Source organism: Vipera ursinii (genome assembly GCF_947247035.1).
Source record: "Vipera ursinii genome assembly, chromosome: 3".
Lineage (NCBI taxonomy): Eukaryota > Metazoa > Chordata > Lepidosauria > Squamata > Viperidae > Vipera > Vipera ursinii.
The window spans coordinates 190,595,076-190,616,042 of record NC_139516.1 but is presented as its reverse complement, the minus strand read 5'-3'; the positions used below and the strand labels follow the sequence as shown (position 1 = coordinate 190,616,042).

At 35.7% G+C, this 20,967-nt stretch overlaps 1 long non-coding RNA gene across 1 annotated transcript in view; it reads left to right on the top strand.

Moving 5' to 3' along the window:
• Positions 1-20,967, top strand: part of LOC310637933 — a 191,556-nt gene that overhangs the window by 77,942 nt on the left and 92,647 nt on the right. The gene's annotated exons all lie outside the window — the stretch shown is intronic.

Here is a 20,967-nt window from a genome sequence, read left to right as displayed (position 1 = left end):
TAGAGTAGGAATTCCTAAAGAGCAGGTTGTATACTTTATTACATTTGAAACTCAATGTTTCTATACTTTCAGTTTGGCTATTTCCTTTCTCAAACAGATATAACAAAGGTTAAAAAGCAACTTTTTCTATATCAATTTACCATGTGTGTGAAGTTTTTTTCCCCATTTAATAATAGCATTGTTTGGGTTTGCTGTTTAGGGACAGAAAAACAAATCTTCAAACAGGGTTTAATAAGGGTTACAAAATATAATTACAAGTACATAAAATTATGTGTTCTAGAACATCTAAAACAAATTTATGGGATAAAGATGCTAATAGGTTGTATTTGTATCAAAGCAATGCTGCTAATAAGTACAATAGAAAGAAAAACAGATGTTTGAATAACAATTCTTTTAATATAGGGGAAGCTTACATATGTTTGTGCTTTTCTATTGGTATGTCATTGAAAATTCCCGTGCCAGATTCCAATAAAGAGCACCATGCACAAAGCCAACTACTAATTTTGCAACAGGTAGCACTTATACATAATCCCTTATGTATATTAAAACTTAGCAATCATCTTGTTATATAATTTGTTTTGAAGGGGGTTGTGACTTAGGTCGAGGAAGATTTATTTTTTTCAGTTTGCAAAGATAGAAGCTTGATTATAATGGGTTAGGTTGCCTTAATGGCAGTCATTCTTTTTGTGTACATCCATCGTGATTTAGAATGCATGACTTGGAGTATCAGGAATTGCAATCCAAAATGTTTGCAGAGTGCCAAATAATCTCTTGGTAGGACAGCAAAATTTCTGTCTCACCATGTTTATGATTTATCACAGCTCCTTAGAGAATTACTTTATGTATTACTGACTTTCTACCCCAGTCTAACAATATTTATGCAGAAGTGAGTTCATGAAGAAAATTCCCATCAGGTGTGCCTGGGATAATGTTACTCAGTTGTTTCTCATCATCTCTATATGGCCAACCAAATACAGTTAAGGGATATGGGAATGTACTCAATTTATTAGAGTTCCCAATTCATTACAATTATTCATTCAGTACAAAAACACTTTATTATCACCATGACTGTCTTCTCATCATATTATATTAGGAATAATGGCATGGTTTCCAAAATCTGTGAAATTAATGTTCTCTCCAGATGAGCTGGATTACCACAGATTGATGAAGGTGGGAAGTGTAGTACTGTTCAACCATCTAAAGTATGCCTTATGAATGTTCTTTCATTATCCCCTGGCACTCAGTCTTACCTGTTCAAACATGAGTTATCCTAGATTACTTCTCAAAGCAAGAGCAAGAGCAGTTAACAGTGCTGTGTGTTAGCTTTAAACAATGCTGTTGTGGTAAATTGTTAACTTTGCCTATTGTAAGCAACGTTGATAGAATCTGGAGACAAAAAAAAATAGTCATTGATATGGTCAGTTATTAGCACTGTGCTTCCCAAAGGCAATACTACCTAAATTTGACACATAGAGGCTGTCTGGAATTAGATTTAATTCTTTCTCAATACCATAATTATCTGTGCAGACTGTTCAGAGTGCCTTAAGTGAAGATTATTCTTTGAGCCTATAGGTCAAGAAAATACTTAAAATATTTGAGTACTGATCATTCTACTTTAATATAGCCATATTTTAAGCAAACATATTTGAACCAAACTAGTTATATCTTTGTTCCTATTCTTGAAGCTCATCGCAGCAGTTAACAATTCAAAAAAAAATATCTCCAGAGCTCTTGTGAATCCTTGTACTTGCAATTATGAGAACAGTATCAAGTCATTGTTTATTACAGCCATAATACCAGGTACAGAATAAGAATAGTATTTTTTTCATAACATTGCATGAGTAAAACACCACACAAAAATACCCTCTCTTGGTGTAATAAAAATGTTGCCCTTTTCTGTAAAGAGAGTAGATTGATGGATTAGGTATGCTACTAAAAATGTAGGCAAGTACACTCTGCTCACTAATAAATATTTAATGCTGGATATCTGTACTTTGAATTTATACATATGACTACTTTGTCTATAGTTCTGAAATTTTAGGTTATATAATATTTTTGGTGATAAGAGCCTTTTGTTGAAATTAACACAAAAATTTAGTTGTAATTTGGTTGGCCAATTAACATTACAAAAATAATAAAAACAACAATCGCAATATAAACAAATGAGGGAGCAATATATAATCTGCAAACATTTTAAGATACAAGCACTTTCCTCAGTGATGTATTTTCTGATTATCTGAAGTGGGGTAGGAGGCAATGCACTTCTATCCTGCCCTCTTTTCAAGCAGCCAGGCATTATTATTGTAGATTAGACATAATCACTTCCCTAAAGCTACTGAGTAAATCTTTATGGCTCACTGAGTATTTAAGATCATGTTTCTCTTCCAAAGTGAATGCTTCAGTTGCTATAAAACCTATCTTACCATGTAAGTCTGTTAGAAAAGGATATCATAGTAGTATTAGAAATAGCTAGGAGTACAAGAAATGTCTATAGAAAAAGTAAATAACGATGTCAAAGGTAGTATAGTTGTGGTGCTTAATCTATACAGGTTAGAGATTTAGCTTGTATGGAATATGGAATCCGCATGAGAAAATAAAAAAAAATTGCTGAGTATGAGTAAACATTAACTACTCCAAACTTTTGCTTTCCAGAATTAATCTTTCTAAGGTGATTAATGTAGGAATAAAAGTGAGGAAGAAACTATGCATGCTCTACAACAAAGACAGAATATAAGTATAATAAATTAGTATTAGTTAATGAGCTCGCTTAACCTCTCAGTGTTAGTATTAGCTTTGTATGCTGAGATTATTACTTATGTATTTTTGTTTATCCCAGCTCTATTGATAATCAATTTTGTTGGATGATGTGAAGTTTATTTATTTATTTTATTTATTTATTTTATTACATTTATATACCGCCCTTTCCCTGAGGACTCAGGGCGGTTTACAGGAAATTAAAAACCAACAATACAAAAGTTAAAACCAATTTAAAAAAGATTAAACTTAACCCTGTGCAATTAAAACCCCGATTAAAATAAATTACTCCTCAGCCTGGGCCCGAGAGCTCGAAGAGCCAGGTCTTCAGGCCCCGGCGGAATGAACGGAGGTCGGGGGCAGTCCTCAGCTCCACTGGCAGCTGGTTCCAGAGGGCAGGCGCCCCCACTGAGAAGGCCCTATCCCTGGGTGTCACCTGGCTCAAATATAGCTAAAGGATATACTGGCTTTTCAAAGTAGGTTACCAGATTTTGCCCTAATTAGCTCACATAGTAATAATTATGTTGAATATTCAAATTACTTTGTGTATATTATCTTGGCTACTGAGAAGAATTTGTTGATTTACAAAATTAGTTGCATGGGGGACGTAACCAACACAGACTTATCAGAATGCTACCTGACATCATGTCTATCCCCCTCTCCTGTATGATATTCTCTATTTTTCCTGCTTAATTTTATCCTTTTTTCTGAGCAAATGGCCATGTTTCTAAATGAAGTTCTAGGCTTCAGTTGCCTATCATTTCCTTTTCTGAGAAAGCTAATGTGATACAAAACTTTTCTGGGAATAAAATTAATGATGGAGGCCAGAACTTAGATTTGCAGCCTTTCTTCTTTTCAATTTTTAAAGGGTTTTTTTTTCAATGTGAAAAAAAGGTTGGGGTAGATGCCACTGAGAATGGCATCTAAAAGTGTATCAGCACCACAGACTGCCTCACTGAGCATCCCAGAATTAGATTACTTAGTGAATTTGTAACAGAGGTAAATGAGCTTTTTAGTTTTTAGTACTATGTTAAAACTCTCCAACACTTCTTGTGTCCTGTGTATTGCATCTCATTATAAAGGAACTAATCTATCCCTGAAGACTTGACTCTCACGAGGTAGCAGTACCTGGCTGACCTTGTGTGAGGCACCACAGGTTCCTACTTAGATGGGGGACTAATCAGGGAGTAACAAAGTTGTGAGCCAGCCTGGAAAAGCAAGAAACATCTTGAAGTGGACCATGGCAAGCCATTTTCATTGTTTTACAAAGGAAAATGCATGACTGTGTGCTTGAAAGTTACTTTGGGATTGAGCTCAATTTGAAAAAAGACTATTTTTAATGATGTTTTAAGGAAAATGTAATTGAGATTACTCTGAATGGTGTTCAGTAGTGTGCAGTGTATTTGTGGACTGCATGCTTCAAGTTGCTGCATGGTGTCTTTTGCCCTGAGATGACTTTGTAAATAAACAATGACCGTGTTGAAGAACTTACTTCCTTATTCCTGTTCAGAAAGTAAATAGAATAAGCAGAGTTATTTACACTTGCCACAATTTACCCTGCACCTTCAATTCTTTTTTTCTTTTTGTTTTAACTACTAGGTTTTCTTACATGGTTCATCAAAAAAAACACCCCACTTGATTTAATAAAGAAATTAAACTAGATTGATGTGGTTGCAGATTTGTTTCCTTGATGTCAAATGGAAAATTGATGATGGCTGTATAAGAGTAAAACCAATACTATGGACTCAAAATACCATCTATGTTGTCACTAGCTTATATTTCAAAGTAGAAAAACTGCACATTTTTATAGCGGCAGTGAAGAGTCTGTTCTTATAGATGTAGTTAAATATTGTATGTCTGCTTCCCCCCCCCCTTTTTTTGCAGCATTCAGGGAAAGGACTTATCTTCATTTATTTAATTCCATCTCATGTTGCTGTTCATGAATGAATAAAGTTGTAGAGGGTGTTTATTTTAACAACCTTTTTAAAAAATATGTTTTATTGATTTTTTACAATAACAATATTTAGTACTTGGTAAACAATGTGTTGTCTGGGTTTATATACTTAATCAATGTTAATTTCTATGATTTCATAATCAATATACTAACTAGAAATACTTTCCTTGATCCTCTCTTCTTCCAATAATATTCTCCTTTCACCGACATTGAGCAAATATAGTTCTTAGTATTTTCAATACATATAAAATTGAATATAAAGATTTTTCTAATATTTATGCAAATAACAATAGCATCAATATGTAACGTCTTTTCTAATCAGCTTATTTTACAATTGCATTTGCAAAAAAATCATTTCATGTAAATCACTATAGGTCCTGTTTTCAGAATTCTTATTTAAGCTTAATAATCAGTAATCAAAACATTTCTTGTCAATTATAATTTCCTCAAAATTGGTTATATGTAAATATCCCAAACATTTCATACATTTAAATCATCCCAGTATTTTACATTTCCTGTACCATAAAAATACTATTTGTAAATCACAAGCATTTTAACCACCTGACTATGTCTCTATGATCATAAGAAACCACTTCAAATTTTATTAGTAATAATCACTCACCTTTACATCTAAATTTCTGCAAGCTAGATGACAAAAGCAATATGCTTAGTGATGCAGCCAAATTCTTCTAATATGAGGCATGATACACCTCTTAAAAACTTGGCTTTAACATTATTTTGTCTGGCCAGAGAATGGGTATGCTGACAAATACACATTCAATCCTATTTCTGGAATAAAAGCTTTTAGAGATGAAAATTTTTAGTCTATTATGTGGTAAGTAAACCATACCAAGTATTGATTATATTATGTCTAGATAGACACTGGAGTATCATCACTGGTTTGGATATTTTGTTATTTTTAACCTTCCTCTCTTGGAAACTAAGGGAATGTGTATGGATTTCCACCTCATATTTATTGTTTAAAACAATTTTATTAAAACATTTAAAAATAAAGACAAAAACCAATTCAAACTAGTATAAGGAAGAAAACAAAAAAAGAAAGAAATCAAAAGAAAGCTAAAAGTGCAAGAAAGAAAACAGACACAAAAAATAAAGAAAAAAGATTCAAAGAAGTATCTTCCAATCTTTTTAGCAAGTATAAGTACAATTATAAATACCTCTTTCTCTAAAGTTACATCATGACACTCTTCTTCCTATAATCTATTCTGTCTAATTGTTAAAACCATAAGATAACCTTTTTCTGTTTTTCTGTTTTACACAAAAAGTCCGCAAGGGGCTTCCAATCAGCAATAAATGTAGGTGTTGTGATATTTTTGAACAAAGAAGTCAATTTGGCCATCTCACCAAGTTTTATCATTTTCACCAAGCGTTCCTCCTTATAGGTACTGCTGAATCTTTTCAGCTCATATTCAGAATAATTATTTGGAATAAGTTAAGCCTTCCAAAAACTGCTCACAGGTCAGATAGCTTTCTTGATGTTAACACCTGTTTGTTTCCTATTTTGGTATTATTATGAATGCAAAGACATTTTGATATTGGAGGCACAGATCTAGTTTCATTCCAGTTTGGAAGTGTCATAAAAGATTCCTGAATAGGCCACATGAACTATATAGATTCTAATTTGCCTTTTCTTAGAAAAATCGCTTCTGATGTGGAAAAGCTAGAAAATTTCCACATAAACAAGATTAAAGGAAGTTTCTCAGATCCAATGAAATTCAGGGTGAAAACTGAAGATAAAACTGAAAATGCTTAATTGTAATTTTCTCAGAAATTGCTTTTTGCCTACAGTTTGCAGCAGCCTGACATTGACTCAGTTCAAAAGTCAAAGTACCTCTGGCCCCCTCTTTAATATTCTTTCAGCCATGTGGAAAGATAAACTGGTTGGATGGTTTTAAAATGGGAAATGAAGCTCAGTGGGGACAGATGAAATAGATTAGACCACAGAATAGGAACATAGGATCCTTGCTAATCAGGCTAAGTGGACTGCATAATCCTGATTGTGTGGGCTGAAATGTACTGTTGATATTCCTAGATTCTTAGCAAATGTTGTCATTAACTGAGGCAAATGTTGCAGTATTTTCCATTGCACCCTAACAGCACTCTCTGTCTACTTGGTCATAGAGGAAGAAGTGTGCATGTTTGTTTCTGGTATAGGCTGTAGCTGGATCAAGCTCTTCTTGGAAATTCTTTGTATGAACCATCTCACTGTTTACATAACATTAATGCTGGGCGCCACCCAAAGACGCTGGATTTTTCTTCCTTTATTTTCCTGTTGCCCTTTGTGGAAGAATGCACGCATTATGAAATTATTTTCTTCAAAAGAAAACTAATTTAATATCAGGATAAAACTCTAGAACTCAGCTCTACATATTACAAAAATCTAAGTAGATTTATATTACCTCTAATATCTTTTGAATATTTATTTATTTATTTATTTATTTAATTTGTATACTGCCCTTCTCCCGAAGGACTCAGGGCGGTGAACAGGGCAATACATAATAAAAAACAAGGTACAAAAATTAAAAAGTAATTAAACAGCAGTGCCCGTAATAAATTAATACAGATTAAAAGGTTAAGATCAATTTATAAAACCCGACCCCATCCCATCAGGCCAGGCCAGCTTGTTCAAAGAGGTAGGTTTTAAGATCGGGCCGGAAGGAGCGGAGATCAGGCACCATCCGGAGCTCGACCGGAAGATGGTTCCATAAATCCGACGCGCCCACAGAGAACGCCCTCCCCCTGGGGGCCACCAGTCGGCATTCTTTGACCGGTGGCACCCTGAGGAGGCCCTCTCTGTGGGAGCGTACTGGGCGGAGGGAAGTTGACGCTGGCCGCAGGTGCTCCCCAAGGTATTCCGGACCCATGCCATGTAGGGCTTTGTGTATGTAGCAGAGTAAGATACTCAGTCAGAAAAAGAAGCTGAGATCTACCATACAGTTCTTTTGAAGACTGAAGGGATTGTTATACTTTCCCTCTTGATCTAGTTTAGTTGGCTTTGTATCAGTAAAATGAGAAACGGACTTCTGTACAGTGCAGCTAAGTTTGGCTAGGACTACCCTACCCCAAAGGAAATTTTTCTGGACACCATCCTTTTCAAGTAGGTGTCTTCCATAGGTGTGTTACAACAGCACACCAAACATTTGGAATCCATCTCCTTGAGGGAAGGGTATTCCAGACTTCCTTAACTGTTTTTATAGGAAATTGAAATTTATTAACACAGTTTAAGATTATCAAAGTTTCGACACAGTTGAAGACAAGTGTTTCACCTTTTTCCTGTGATTATGGTTGTTTTATCTCGTGTGAACAAACGTCCCCACAATTGATTTGAATATATAGCCAAATGGATTGCTACAATTAATCTACACTGGTCAGAAACCTGGGTAAGAAAATTCATACCATTCAGATCTTTTGATGTTGGGTTCCTAATTGGAAAAGTCACCAAATGATATTTGGATAATGTGTGGGAATATCCCTCTCCAGGATTAATTAGGACTAACAATTATTTGAACCTCTCCGAGGCTCCACCTAACTAAAGCTTAGCATGTTGGAGACACCCATGTGATTAAACATTAAAAATTAATTAAATATAGCTGTTAACAACAATTAAACAATGCATTTGGCAGCAGAAAACTATTGTGTAAATGTTAAAAGTACCCAACACACAAAACAATCAATTCTCCAATTAGACATGGTGCTAAAAGCTTACACAGTCATTTCACAGTTTTGAAACCATGGGAAACTCAAAGCAGTAATAGAAATACTTATTGCTGGCAAATGGTTATTTCTTCTCCTGCACACCTAAATGCATGCATACACACACACACACACACACACACACACACACACACACACACCATTTTATGCTTTAGGAATGTAAAGTGTAAACAAATATAAACAGGCTCTAAATAGAAAACACAATCCACTAAAATCACTAGCATTGCATCACTATGCATATTTATTTATTTGTTTCGATTTATATACCGCCCTTTTCCCGAAGGACTCAGGGCGGTTTACAGGCAGGGCAAATTAAAACAGTGCAATGAACAAATTAAAATAAAATTACTTGGATGACTTGTCAATACTAGAGCAGAAGCATGCAAGTTAAGATTGAAGCACCATTTAAAGTACTAATGGGGTTGCAAAAAATTTAGTAAAAATAAAAATCTCCAAACTTTCCCCTCCTGGTCATTGTCATATTTCAAAAGCCCGTATCCAGTGACATGAGCAAGTTGCAATGCCTGAACTGATAGGGGCTGAGAAACCTTATCATTGGCATTAGCCCCTGAGACCCAGCATAGATAGATAATCTTCACATACCTGTTTTAAATCAAACCTGGTTCTGGGACTTCACTGACACAATCAAAAATTAAAAGTATAATAAACAACTCTGTTCATATAACATTACCTAGATTTCCATATGCTCCTGTAAACTGATATCAGAATAATTTTACATAAATGTTAGTAATTTAGCTGACTTTGTGATTAGTTGAAGCCCATATAATCTGATTATCTGCACTATCCTTAGATTGGCTGGATAAATATAATTCTGGTACACAACTAAAATAAACTTCTCACGGTATTGCTAGTACCAGCATAAGCAATCATGGATGACAGAAAAAATAGATGTAGTCTTGTATAGACCTTAGATGATCCATCTGTTCTGGCTATTGCTATGTTAGCAAAGGTATTCAAAAAAGTGCTCTTAATTTAAAATTAAATTTCTAAAATAAAAAAGAAAAGTTATAGTAGATACCTCAGTAGATACAATTATACTAGCATTCATTGCCCTGTATCTGATTATTAATCTTGTACTGGATAAAAGAGCACCTACCAAAGAGCCAAGTTCTCCTTTTATCATCAAATTGTAAGTTATTGTGTTGTCTGTTTCAGCCTATGTGGGTTTTTAAATGATATTTATAGTTGATAAAACACATTTGAACAAATGTAGACCTTGAATTAATTACAAATAGGATCAATCATATTTTATATATGTGCTTGTAAATGCAGTATCTGATTGGTTTTGGTTCTGTTTGGTGCAATATTTATTTTGAGTGATAAACATGTGAGTGAGCGTTCCTACTACTAGTTTAGCCATCTATCCTTGAGCTAAAAAAAAAGGTAAATTCCCCCACACTCTAATAAGACACAAATGAGGTGTCAAAATTAACTGTCTGGTACTCTAGGCATTCACTTCCTAAGAAATTAAACATGAACTTTATTTATTTGAATCAAATAATTAAACATGAGCCATTATTTATTTTTTTACCCAATAACGCACTGTCTGGCTAGTATTAGGGGAGCTACTTCCTTTGAACTTCTGCCCCTTTCTGATGTGTCTAAGCACCTGGATTTATCTACAAAACTTATGTTCCCCTAATTGCAAAATGGCACAAATGGGAGTATCTGCCGTTTTCTGAGATTCATTTTTATGGTGTAAAAGGAAGAGAAAATTAGTTGCCCAATACCACAGGTATTGCATAAGCCTGTTTGGAGGTGCATTTATTTGGAACAAGTGCTGACTGTGCCTTCCTGCTTTGTGCTCGACAAGCCTGAACTGGAAGGACGAAAAGAACAAGAAGTTCCTGTTCCACCTTTCCCAGATACTGCTTCGGGAATTGGTTCCCCCATGGGAAACTTGACATCTTTCAGTGCAGCACCAGGGAATCGAACAGAAGGTGACTTGATATTTCCAGCCGCTACACCAGTGTTTCTCAACCTTGGCAACATTAAGCTGTGTGGACTTCAACATCCAGAGCATTCCCAATGCTGGCTGGGGAATTCTACGAGTTGATGTCCATACAGTTTAAAGTTGTGAAACACTGAGAAACACCGATGTAGTGGCTGGAAATATCAACAAGTCACCTTCATCTACACAGATGAAGCATTTCAAGTTTGCATTTACAGCTGTGTCTTTCAGGCATGCTGTTTGAGTCCCCCCCCCCTTTAAATATAACCGTTGGTTGCAACTAGTAGAAGAGAAGTGTTTAGTGACCATATGAGAGTGCCTTCATATATTCCAACCATCCCTGCTTAAAATTATTTGTAACCCTGTGCTGGGGTCAAAGGTCAAAAAGTTTAGGATTTCGTGGGAACATGCGCTTGTTTGGACTTGGTTGAGAAGCTTAGGTTACCTGCTTGACAGGTAGCAATTAGAGAGTAATAGCTTGCCAAGCTGGAATGTTGTAGCTGAGGCCCATTGCTGAGGATCTGGTTTACCTGTTCAACAGGTGTGGGCTGTAGGGCTAAGATAAGTATGTGCTCGCACAGCATTCCAAAGAATCAATTTTCCCTTTAAAAGACATTGTCATGACTGCAGGGCATAAAAGGGCTGGGTTGAGCCCCTCTGGAAGGTAGTTGGCTGTTTGCACAGCAAAGAAACAAAATAAATAGTGGCAGAGGAGATAAGGAAAGGAGACGGAGGGAAGAACAAGGCTCTTGATTCTTTCCCCTTTCTGCTTTCCTACTGGTTTGGTAAGAAGTACAACTGTTTGGTTAGTAAATGAATGGAACGAATAGTTGTGTCTTGGAGCATTTTAATGTACTGTACAATACAAGCCTTCCCCAGATGAATGCTCTCCAAATGTATTTGGCTGCAATATCCATCATCTACAGTAGACGGGACAGTGGGAGTTGTAGCCCAGTATATTCGGAAGACACCAGTTAGTGACAGTTATAATGTGCTCCAGATTTCTTTGACACTTTTCTTTTTATCTTCTCTCATGGATCTGTGATCATCATTCCAAATGGGTGCTGTATATTTTTGACATGTAGATGTATTTATAAACCTTAAGAAAATGTTTCTAATTCAGCATTGTAAAGGGGGAGAGCGTTCTCTGTGGGTGCACCGGACTTATGGAACCATCTTCCGGTAGAGCTCCGGATGGCGCCCGACCTCCGCTCCTTCCGGCGCGACCTTAAAACCCATCTCTTTAAGGAAGCGGGCCTGGCCTGATGGGATGGGGTGGGTTTGTTATTATGACTTTAATTTTAAATTTGTACTATGGGCATTGTTTAATCATGTTTTAATAATTTTAACTTTTGTATCTGTCTTTTACGTATTGCCCTGTTAACCGCCCTGAGTCTCTTGAGAGAAGGGCGGTATATAAATTAAATAAATAAATAAATAAATAAATAAAATATTTGCTTGAAAGGTCCATTCTGTAATCAGTTTATGAAAACTGAAAAATCATCCAGAGACATTAGAGCAGATAGTTTCTTTTTCATTTCACTTTTACAATATTCCTATAAAGTATGTTGTTATATCATACACCTAGTCCAGTGTTTTTCAAACTTGACAATCTTAAGATATGTGGACTTCAACTCCCGAATTCCCCAGCCAATCCAAATACCTTCTAAATTGTCAAATTTGAAAAACACTGATCTAGTCCATAGTGAGAGCAATCTCTGCATGGAGATTTAACCCAAGTGTCTAATCTAGCCTTTTAGCCCCTATATCAGATTACTCTCTATAGTGATATTTGAAAGATCTTGTCAGTATTTAATATGTTACATATTTCTTTGCTATGATTTTCTCAAATTTAAATATTAAAAGAAACAAACATGGTATCTGAAATTTGAATGCAGATGTTGCAGTTGGGACCAGATTTTTATTGATTATTGAATCAATATAGTAATATTTATTGCAGACTTTTGAACTAGTACAGCGAGATCCAGGTTCAACTTCAACTATGGAAATGACTTGGGGTCATAAAATTATTTAGTGCCCAGAATTGTTGTCATGGGAAAAAATAGAGGAGGAAGCCTGCTATGTATGCTACCTTAAGATCTTGGGGAAAGATTGGATTTAGTTCATTTTTTAAAGATTTAATTTAAAGATTTAATTTAGCACAATTAAAATAAATACATTTTAATCATGCGCAAAGATAGATCTGGGATGTACCTTGAGATAGTAGCTGAAATAGAGGAAAAAGCACCATATTATACTAAGCTGCATTGTAGTTTACTTGTTTTTGTATGTTGTGCAAAATTAACCATTGTGGTTTAAAAGGAGGATTCATAGCTTAGCCTGATGGGCTCAAACAGCCAATTATAGCTTAGTCAACAAATTGTGGTCAACAAACCCAAGGCTTTGTGTAACATACTGACAGGTCAACAGATATAAACAAGCTGAACAAATGAATCTTGGTCTTCTACAGTATAGAGATGTCCTCATCTTGCCTTCTGGAGAACTTTTTCCTGAACTGATTAGTTAACTATTGAGTTGGTTCAAGCAATCCTGTCTGCATGGAAGAGCCCTTGTTCCTTATGCATTCTTAGCATATGTTTCTAATAGTTCAGATATTCCTGAGCACCTTCTCATTTTGCACAAGGATGCCTTTATCTTACCTTGTTGGTTTACCTATTATTCTTATAGATTACTGCAGTCCAAATAAATATCCCATGTTCCTTGGAAAATTTTGGAGTGATGGAAACATAGTTTTAAAGGGCATCCAATTTAAAAAAAGCCTAGGGAGTTTCTATTCCCACCTCCAGGTTTCCTTAATAATAATAATTACACCTGCAAGCCATTGACAAATGGGGAGATTTCATTGAATAAACAGCATACATGACCACTTGGAATGAAGCTCCCAGGAATTGAATGCAGGGAAACTTCCAGTTATATATGTGTAAAATTGCAGCCTAACTCCGGGCCTGGATTCAACTATTTTGAAATGAAGATACATCCTGTAGTTTTTAAAGTATGTTTTAGAAGTGAAATGAACCACTGATGCATTTAATATGGCCTCTCCAGATCCACTTGAAACTTGGCTTCACATTTTAATTGCATTAGAAAAAACTATCAGAGCAATTATTTGCTTTGCATTGCTAGAGTGCCTGGAAAAGAGATAAAGCTTTAATATACAGTATCTTCTAAAATGTTTTCTGATGCTGCATTATATACAAATTATTGGGGTTCAGTTTCAAAATGTACACATGTTCACTTATGTACAAAAATCATATACTTTTTATGGAATGTTTTAAATTCTTTTAAAAATGTTCCATCAATGTGAAATCAGTAAAAACATACATATAGTTTTCATGTAACCATCACAATTGGCACCAACTCAGTCATTAAGCAAAGTAGCCACTTTCACTAATTGAAACCCTAACTTTGCCTATGATATTACTTTCTTTTACAGATCTGTGAAGATCATACATGTGAGGACTGGTCATAAAAGTTATTTTTTCATCACTATTGTTACCTGTGGTTTAAATGTTTCAGCTAAGGAAAGCAGTGTAGGACACAAGTACTGTATATCTGCTCTCAACAATGATATTGGAGAAATTTGTTTCAAATTCAACAGATTTGCTTAGACAGACTGGAGCATCAGGCCAAGTTAATTAGACCTGCATGACATCTCAGTCATAGCATGATTAGACAGAGTATCTTAATCACAATTTTTATCCATGTTTGCATGGCATTAGAGGTCATCCGAACTCAGACAGAGAGGGATTATCTCTTCTATTTAACCTCTAGACATGGCTGGCGGTAAAAGTAAGATGAAGGTTGTGATTCTTTCATTTTTCATCCCACATAAAATTCTCCTTCCCATTGAACAAGATTCCTGATGGTGAAATAAGAATATGGGATGGAGGAAAACGCAGCCTTCTCCCATTCTTCACCGTGGCCCTGACCCAGATCGGCATGCACCCATCAGTATGTCCAAGGTTATATTTGGCCTCTCCTGTTGGAGAATTGTATATTTATGAGACAAATTCCTTAGACACAGAGATCCTAATCTGTCTTACCTCATCTCCACTGCCACTTTGTGAGAAGGTGAAAGATGTAGCTTACCACAAGGGTTTTTTAGGTACTCCAAATACTGTTTATGCATTATTTAAATCCCCTCTTCTATAGCCTGAGCAATATAAAGCAGGCAAGCCTCAAATAATCTGATAAAATGTCTCTGTTACAAAGGAAATTATGTGCTTGATTTTCCTTCTTGTTTTCCAGAAATCAAACCATTTTCACCACGGCGCTCCTGTAATCGAAATGATTTCAAGTGGGTTTTAATTCCAGCACTTCAGGAAATACAAAGAGCCCCCTGCCGTTTCTCAAAAAAAGCAAAAGACATGAGTCAAACTGTTTCCTATCAGCATTTTCTGCAGCTGCAGTTTAAGGACCTAGTATTCATTTCAGAAACCTACTGCATCTACTCTTGGAGGATGAAACTCAGCTAATGTGAAGGGAGGGAAGAATTTAAAGCACAGACTTGAATTTGGTCAAAGTTGCAGAAAAGCTCTGTTTAGAACAGTGTTTCTCAATCTTAGGAAATTTAAGATATGCGGACTTCAACCCACCCATCCCCCCCCCCCAAATTCCCTCACTAGTATGGCTGGCTGAGGAATTCTGGGAGTTGAAGTCCACATATCCTAAAATTGCTACAGTTGAGAAACACTGCTTTAGAATCATGAGAAATAGAGTTCCGAACCTAATATTATCCGGCTCACAACAGGTAGAACTTAAAGGACCTGCTTCAAAGTTTGCACACTCTAAAAGTTGTCACAATCATCTGTGATCCTAAGTTCAAACCTTGCACTTTGAGATGCCTGCCTTTTAATTGTGCCTACCAGGCCTCCTTATTTTGTCTTGTAATGGGTTTAATACAGACCGGTTGTCAGGTGTGAAGGATCAGGTCCACATATAAAGATCCAATTAAACTGATTTATTGCTAATAATGTCTACGGACAGAAATCTTCTCAACTAACGGGCTAGGTAAGAGTCAACAGAATTCAAGGGAGGTTGAACTTAGTTTACTTGTGGCTACATAAGGATTCTAGGCTGATTCCTCTTTTAATGACACCCTCAGGTTCTGCCATTCCTCCTCCTGTACTGGGATAGTGCATTTACTTATGAACATTTGAAAAAGTTTTGAATAAGTTAATATAATAAAATAAACATAATGAAATAAAATGGCAGTTTTCCTGCCCTACTTACACAGGCATAAAATTAGGCAGTGAATATGCAAGCTCACAACCACTGGTTTATTCCGTGAGTAGGGATGGTTAATGAGATATGTGAGATTCATTTAGCCTAGTTTAACATGATACATCAATTCTCAAGTGTAGCTTTGCCCATCTAGAAGATGCCTGAAAATAAAGCCAAAAACAAACAAAATCCAAAATTTGGGTTTATTTCAGGCAGATGGAGTTTTCACATATCATGATGCTAACCAAATGGATGGCTTGTTGGCTACATATTCATATGACAGGAGCCTGTGACTGATTCACCACCAAGACTAGGTAAGTGCAGTGGTTCATTGGGATTGGCCTGAGATATACAAGTCCCTCCAAATATTGTTGCAGTTGCTATACTTTTTTTAAAAAAAGCCTCTCACAAAATAGATGCACTTCTGTAAGCAAAAATCCAAACAGCTGCATCCACCATCTTTATTTCCCAGAGGATGAGAAATCTGTGAGAATAAAATAGAAGGAGCGAAAGAGATCTTACCCACTAAGAGATCTGAGACTTACCGTAAAGGGAAAATGAAGATCCAGAAGTCCAGCATTATTTTATGAATAGGAGGAGCAAACAGGTCAATGCTGAGAAAAGCGAGTGGTGATTATCCTTCCAAGAAAGCAGCTTTCTCAGTGCCCACTCCACCATGACTGCACCATGGAACAAGGTTAACCTGTGAATGTGATGATCTGTCTTATTTGTCTGAATGTGAAGATCTTGCCTCTATTGGTTGTATGTTCTTTTAATTCTCCATGCTTCTTAAAGTAGTATCATCAGTAGAAAATGTTAGTGGTGGCTGGTTCACAGTTTCTTATTAGTGTTATTTTTGATTGGGACCTATACCTATAGGTTGTGTTTGGATCAGTGTTGACTCCTGGTGATTGCCTGAAGGAATCCCTGCAATTTTCTTGACAAGATTTCAGAAGTGATTGGCCATTGTGTCCTTCCTGGGGTTAAGAGAAAATGACTGGCCCAAGTCATCCAGCTGGCTTTGGGCTTAAGGCAGGATTAGAAATCATGGTCTTTCGGTTTCTAGCCTGGTGCCTTAACCACTGCATCAAACTGGCTCTTATGTTCATAAATCTACCTGCTTATTAAGATTTACTTATCAAGCTTGGCTAGAGTTCTCTTTGCTAATGGAAGAGTGGTTTTGGTAAGGCTGCTTTCTCAGTGGCACATGAAAACTGTCCTGGTCCAAGAGGTTCTTCTGCTGATCTGTATTTGTGTTACGTATTTTACTTGCCATTTAATTACCTTGAATATATACTGCTAAGTTTGTAAGCCAATGTGAAGCAATGTATAAATATTTCAAATAAAAATGTTCAAAACCTGCCTTTTGTTTACATTTCTTTTTAGCTATAGATTGTTTAGTTTGTCAGTTCTTTTATATATATATTACCACTACTGATTTTTCTTACTTGCTATATGCATTTTAATGTATGCTTGTTTAGACACTTGTTATACAAATTAGAAATCCACCATGACTTCTTTAAGAAAATCTGTTAAGTTATATTAACTGGTGCTTTTAAAGATGTTAATTGACAGACATTCTACCATAGAGAAGGAATCTTTCAGCATGCTCTAACATGTAATCCACAATGACTAAAAGATACTCTAAGACAGGAACTTAACTTCACCCTGAAAAGCAATGCTAACACAGTAGAACAAGAGTGCAAAGAATGAGTCCAGTTGATGAAATCTGTGTTCATTTCCATTTCAAAGGATCTTTTTTTCATCTGGCTGTTTTTATTGTCTTAAAAGATACACTTATTCATCTCTTTCTTGGCCTGACTTATATTTAGCATCTTTGAGATGATAGAACTCTTTCAGATGATATAGACAGACAAGACAAGACCAGAAGACAACAATTGTTTGCTATAGGACAAATTCAGTTCAAATAGTTTCAAAAGGATATTAGAGAAATTTATGAAGGGTATCAGTTGCTTACACATAATCCTTAACCTATGACTGGTCGCTCAGCGACTATTTGAAGTTATAATGGACCCTGACAAAGGAACTGGGAACCTGTATTTGAAGTTCTAAAGCTCACTCAACCCCCTTGGTCACATGACTGCATTTTAGGCACTCAACAACCAGCCTGTATTTATAAAATACAAGCAAATGTAGTGAGATGCTCACTAAAATCTTTCTAAGGAGGACTCATAAAGGAGGGTATACTCTTATTTGTACCCAGGGCTGCTATTGGTTTTATGGACTTCCCAGTGTTGTTAGCTTTCAGCTCCGATACACTATAACTAGCATGGTCAAGAGTCACAGGAATTACACTCCACTAACATCTCACATGTGGAAATTTAAAATCTGGTATACTGCTCTCCACAGCATTTCATTCAACTCCTGGCAATAGAGTCTTCTTACAAATTTGTGATATCTTCTTCAGAAGATCTAAATTAATGGCCTGCCCTATGTTGGGACATGGAAAGCTAATAATATGTTGTATAAAAATACTGCCCATTTCTTTTATGTTTGTGGCTTGTCCTCTTTACAGGGTGTAATTTCTAGGGTTAAGTGATGGAGTAAAAGAAGAAAAAATCCCCACCTCATACTTGCTGATTTTACAAATCAGAGTCCCAAACTCTATCTAAATAATCTCATCCATTTATTTTAAACCTTTTCACTCCATTTTTCAGCCAGAAAGTCTCCCAGAACAGTTTACAGATTAGCAACAAAATAAGAGAGTCTGTAATTTTAGGATTACAGTCTAAAAGGCATGAAATAAAAGGAATACAGGACAGGAGGGAGGAGAAGGAACCAGTTCACGTACCCAATGTTTACAGTTCTTCTAAAGAAGAAGAAAACATGGAACTCCTGAGCACTGCATCCTGTGGCTACCTGGTCTCACCTAACTCAGTATATCTTAGAGGTTTAAATTAAAAAATGGAAACCACCAGATTTCTGTTTCTAGGTCCTACACAGATCCACAAACATACTTAGAAAATAAAAAAAATGGTACGTGTCTTCAACCCTATGCTTGCATAGGAAATTGGTCGTTGCTTATTAAAACAAGTAGTAAGTAGCATGTATGCATGTTATAAATATTACAACCATACCTGCCTGCCTGGAAAGTTGAACCAAAAATAATGCAATGCATTGATTTGCAAGCTAAATAAGAGGCCTACTTTATCTGTTGTGATAAAGCAGAATACCAAGGAAGCTGTCAATTGTGTGAAGTCTATTAAGACCTAGAGATGAAATTGGATTTCCCAAGAAGTAAGCATTAAAAGGCAACTCCTCGTTGCCTTCTACCGTTTCCTACAATTATGGTAGCAAAATACCAGATACAGCACCATAGCTTGCAAAAGTGTAGGCAATCTTGTTTTCAGTAGGATTGATCTCTCAATGGAGATCTTTAGCATTGTCCTTTAAGTTTTGATTATCATATTGCCTAAGTCCTATGTATTTATTTATTTATTTATTATTTATTTATTAATTGATTTTATATAGTACCCTATTCCCGAAGGACTCAGGGCGGTTTACAGGGTGAATTAAACAATACAAATAAATAGAATTAAAATAGAATTAAATTAAGACTAGCCCACAATTAAAACAAATTAAAATTTAAAATTTAAAGTTAAATTAAAACCCCCTCAGTCCAGGCCAGAAAGATCAAATAACCAAGTTTTCAGGTCCCAGCGAAACGAGTGAAGGTCCGGGGCAGTCCGAAGTTCCACCGGCAGTTCATTTTATAGGGCAGTCCATCAATAACTCCTTTGAAACGTACATGTTCCAGAATTACAATTTTTCAAACACAGTCTTACCAGACCTTGCCAATTTCTATTCATTGCTCAAGTTCACTCTTTTTCAGAATGACGATTTTAGTAAACTAATACAGAGGAGATGATTAACATAACCTAACATAGTTAAATCGTAAGGTATGCATTTATTATTTTTAAACAAAAGGTGCTAGTACCTCAAAATAAACTAGAAATAAAAATAGAAAATGGAGACCTCATGAAACCATCTTGTTCCAAAGGAATGCAAGATGTGAGAATAATAGCTAGATGATGTACCTTGCTATGGGGGAGGCAGAGGAGAAGAAGTACCAGCCCTCCTCCTGGCAGATTTTAACAGAATTCTTTGAAATGGCACAAATAGTTCAAGAACAGTACAGTTGTGATTGAAAAATAGGTTTTAGGCAGCTTTTCAACAAAACCTCTAGAATGTAGCAGTCTCAAGTATTATTGTGCGTTAAAGAAGTGGTGTTCACCAAATTGGTTACTCATATATGTTATATCAGGTACTTTTCCAAAATGTATTCAATTTACTCTTTGTAAGGTGTGTTGGTATCACCATTTATACAAAAGATTCCAGGGTACTCTCTAAAATATGCCAAAAAAATAATAAAACATACCAAACAGCACAAAATCAAACTTTTTATTTCACACCATAAACTTCTGATTTTTCCAGAATGGTTTGGGGAACTAATTATATAATCTCTTCAATTAGGGATATGTAGATTTTTATATATATAATAGTGGCCTCCTAACGTCAAACCTATAAAGGACACTTAAAAAAATGGGCAGAACCAATCAAAAGAAATGGATCGAAACAAAGCTCAAATTTAATTTTGATGTAAACAATTAAAATTAAATCCGATAAGCAATGTTGCTTGTTACAAATTTAATGATTTTGACTTTTCAGCCTGTCTCATTAAAGTTACAGTTTGGTGACAACTTTTGAAGAAACTCTGGTAATCACATTTTAAAAGTTAACGTATGTCATACTGAAACTTCCAGTGTTTCTCGACCTGGGCCATTTTAAGAGATGTGGACTTCAACTCATTCCCCAGTGAGGAATTCTGGGAGTTGAAATCCATCTCTCTTAAAAGTAGCCAAGGTTTAGAATCACTGCTATAGACCTATGTTCTATATCTCTACTCAGGTAAGTTCAACAAAAATAACTATTGCAAGGACAGGGAGGAGGATGAGCTTGTATTAAACTGACATTTTTGAATTTGTCGGGACTTTTTAAAGCTCAGCATCATAATAGGACCACTCTGAATCATTTCTGGCCTGCTAAACAGATTTAGGATGATCCTTGGATGTTTATAGGCATTTTTGTATGCATATGCACATTTATTGATTTTTAATATTTATACCAAAATAGTAAATTATACTGGTTCATAAAATAGTCAATGCAACCTTGAGTTATTCAGAAGCAAAACTCAAAAAAGAAGACAGTCAATAGCAAGCAATTTGTGTGGGTTATGAAATTATAGTTAATTCATTTTATAATGTATAAAAATTAACTTTAAGAAATG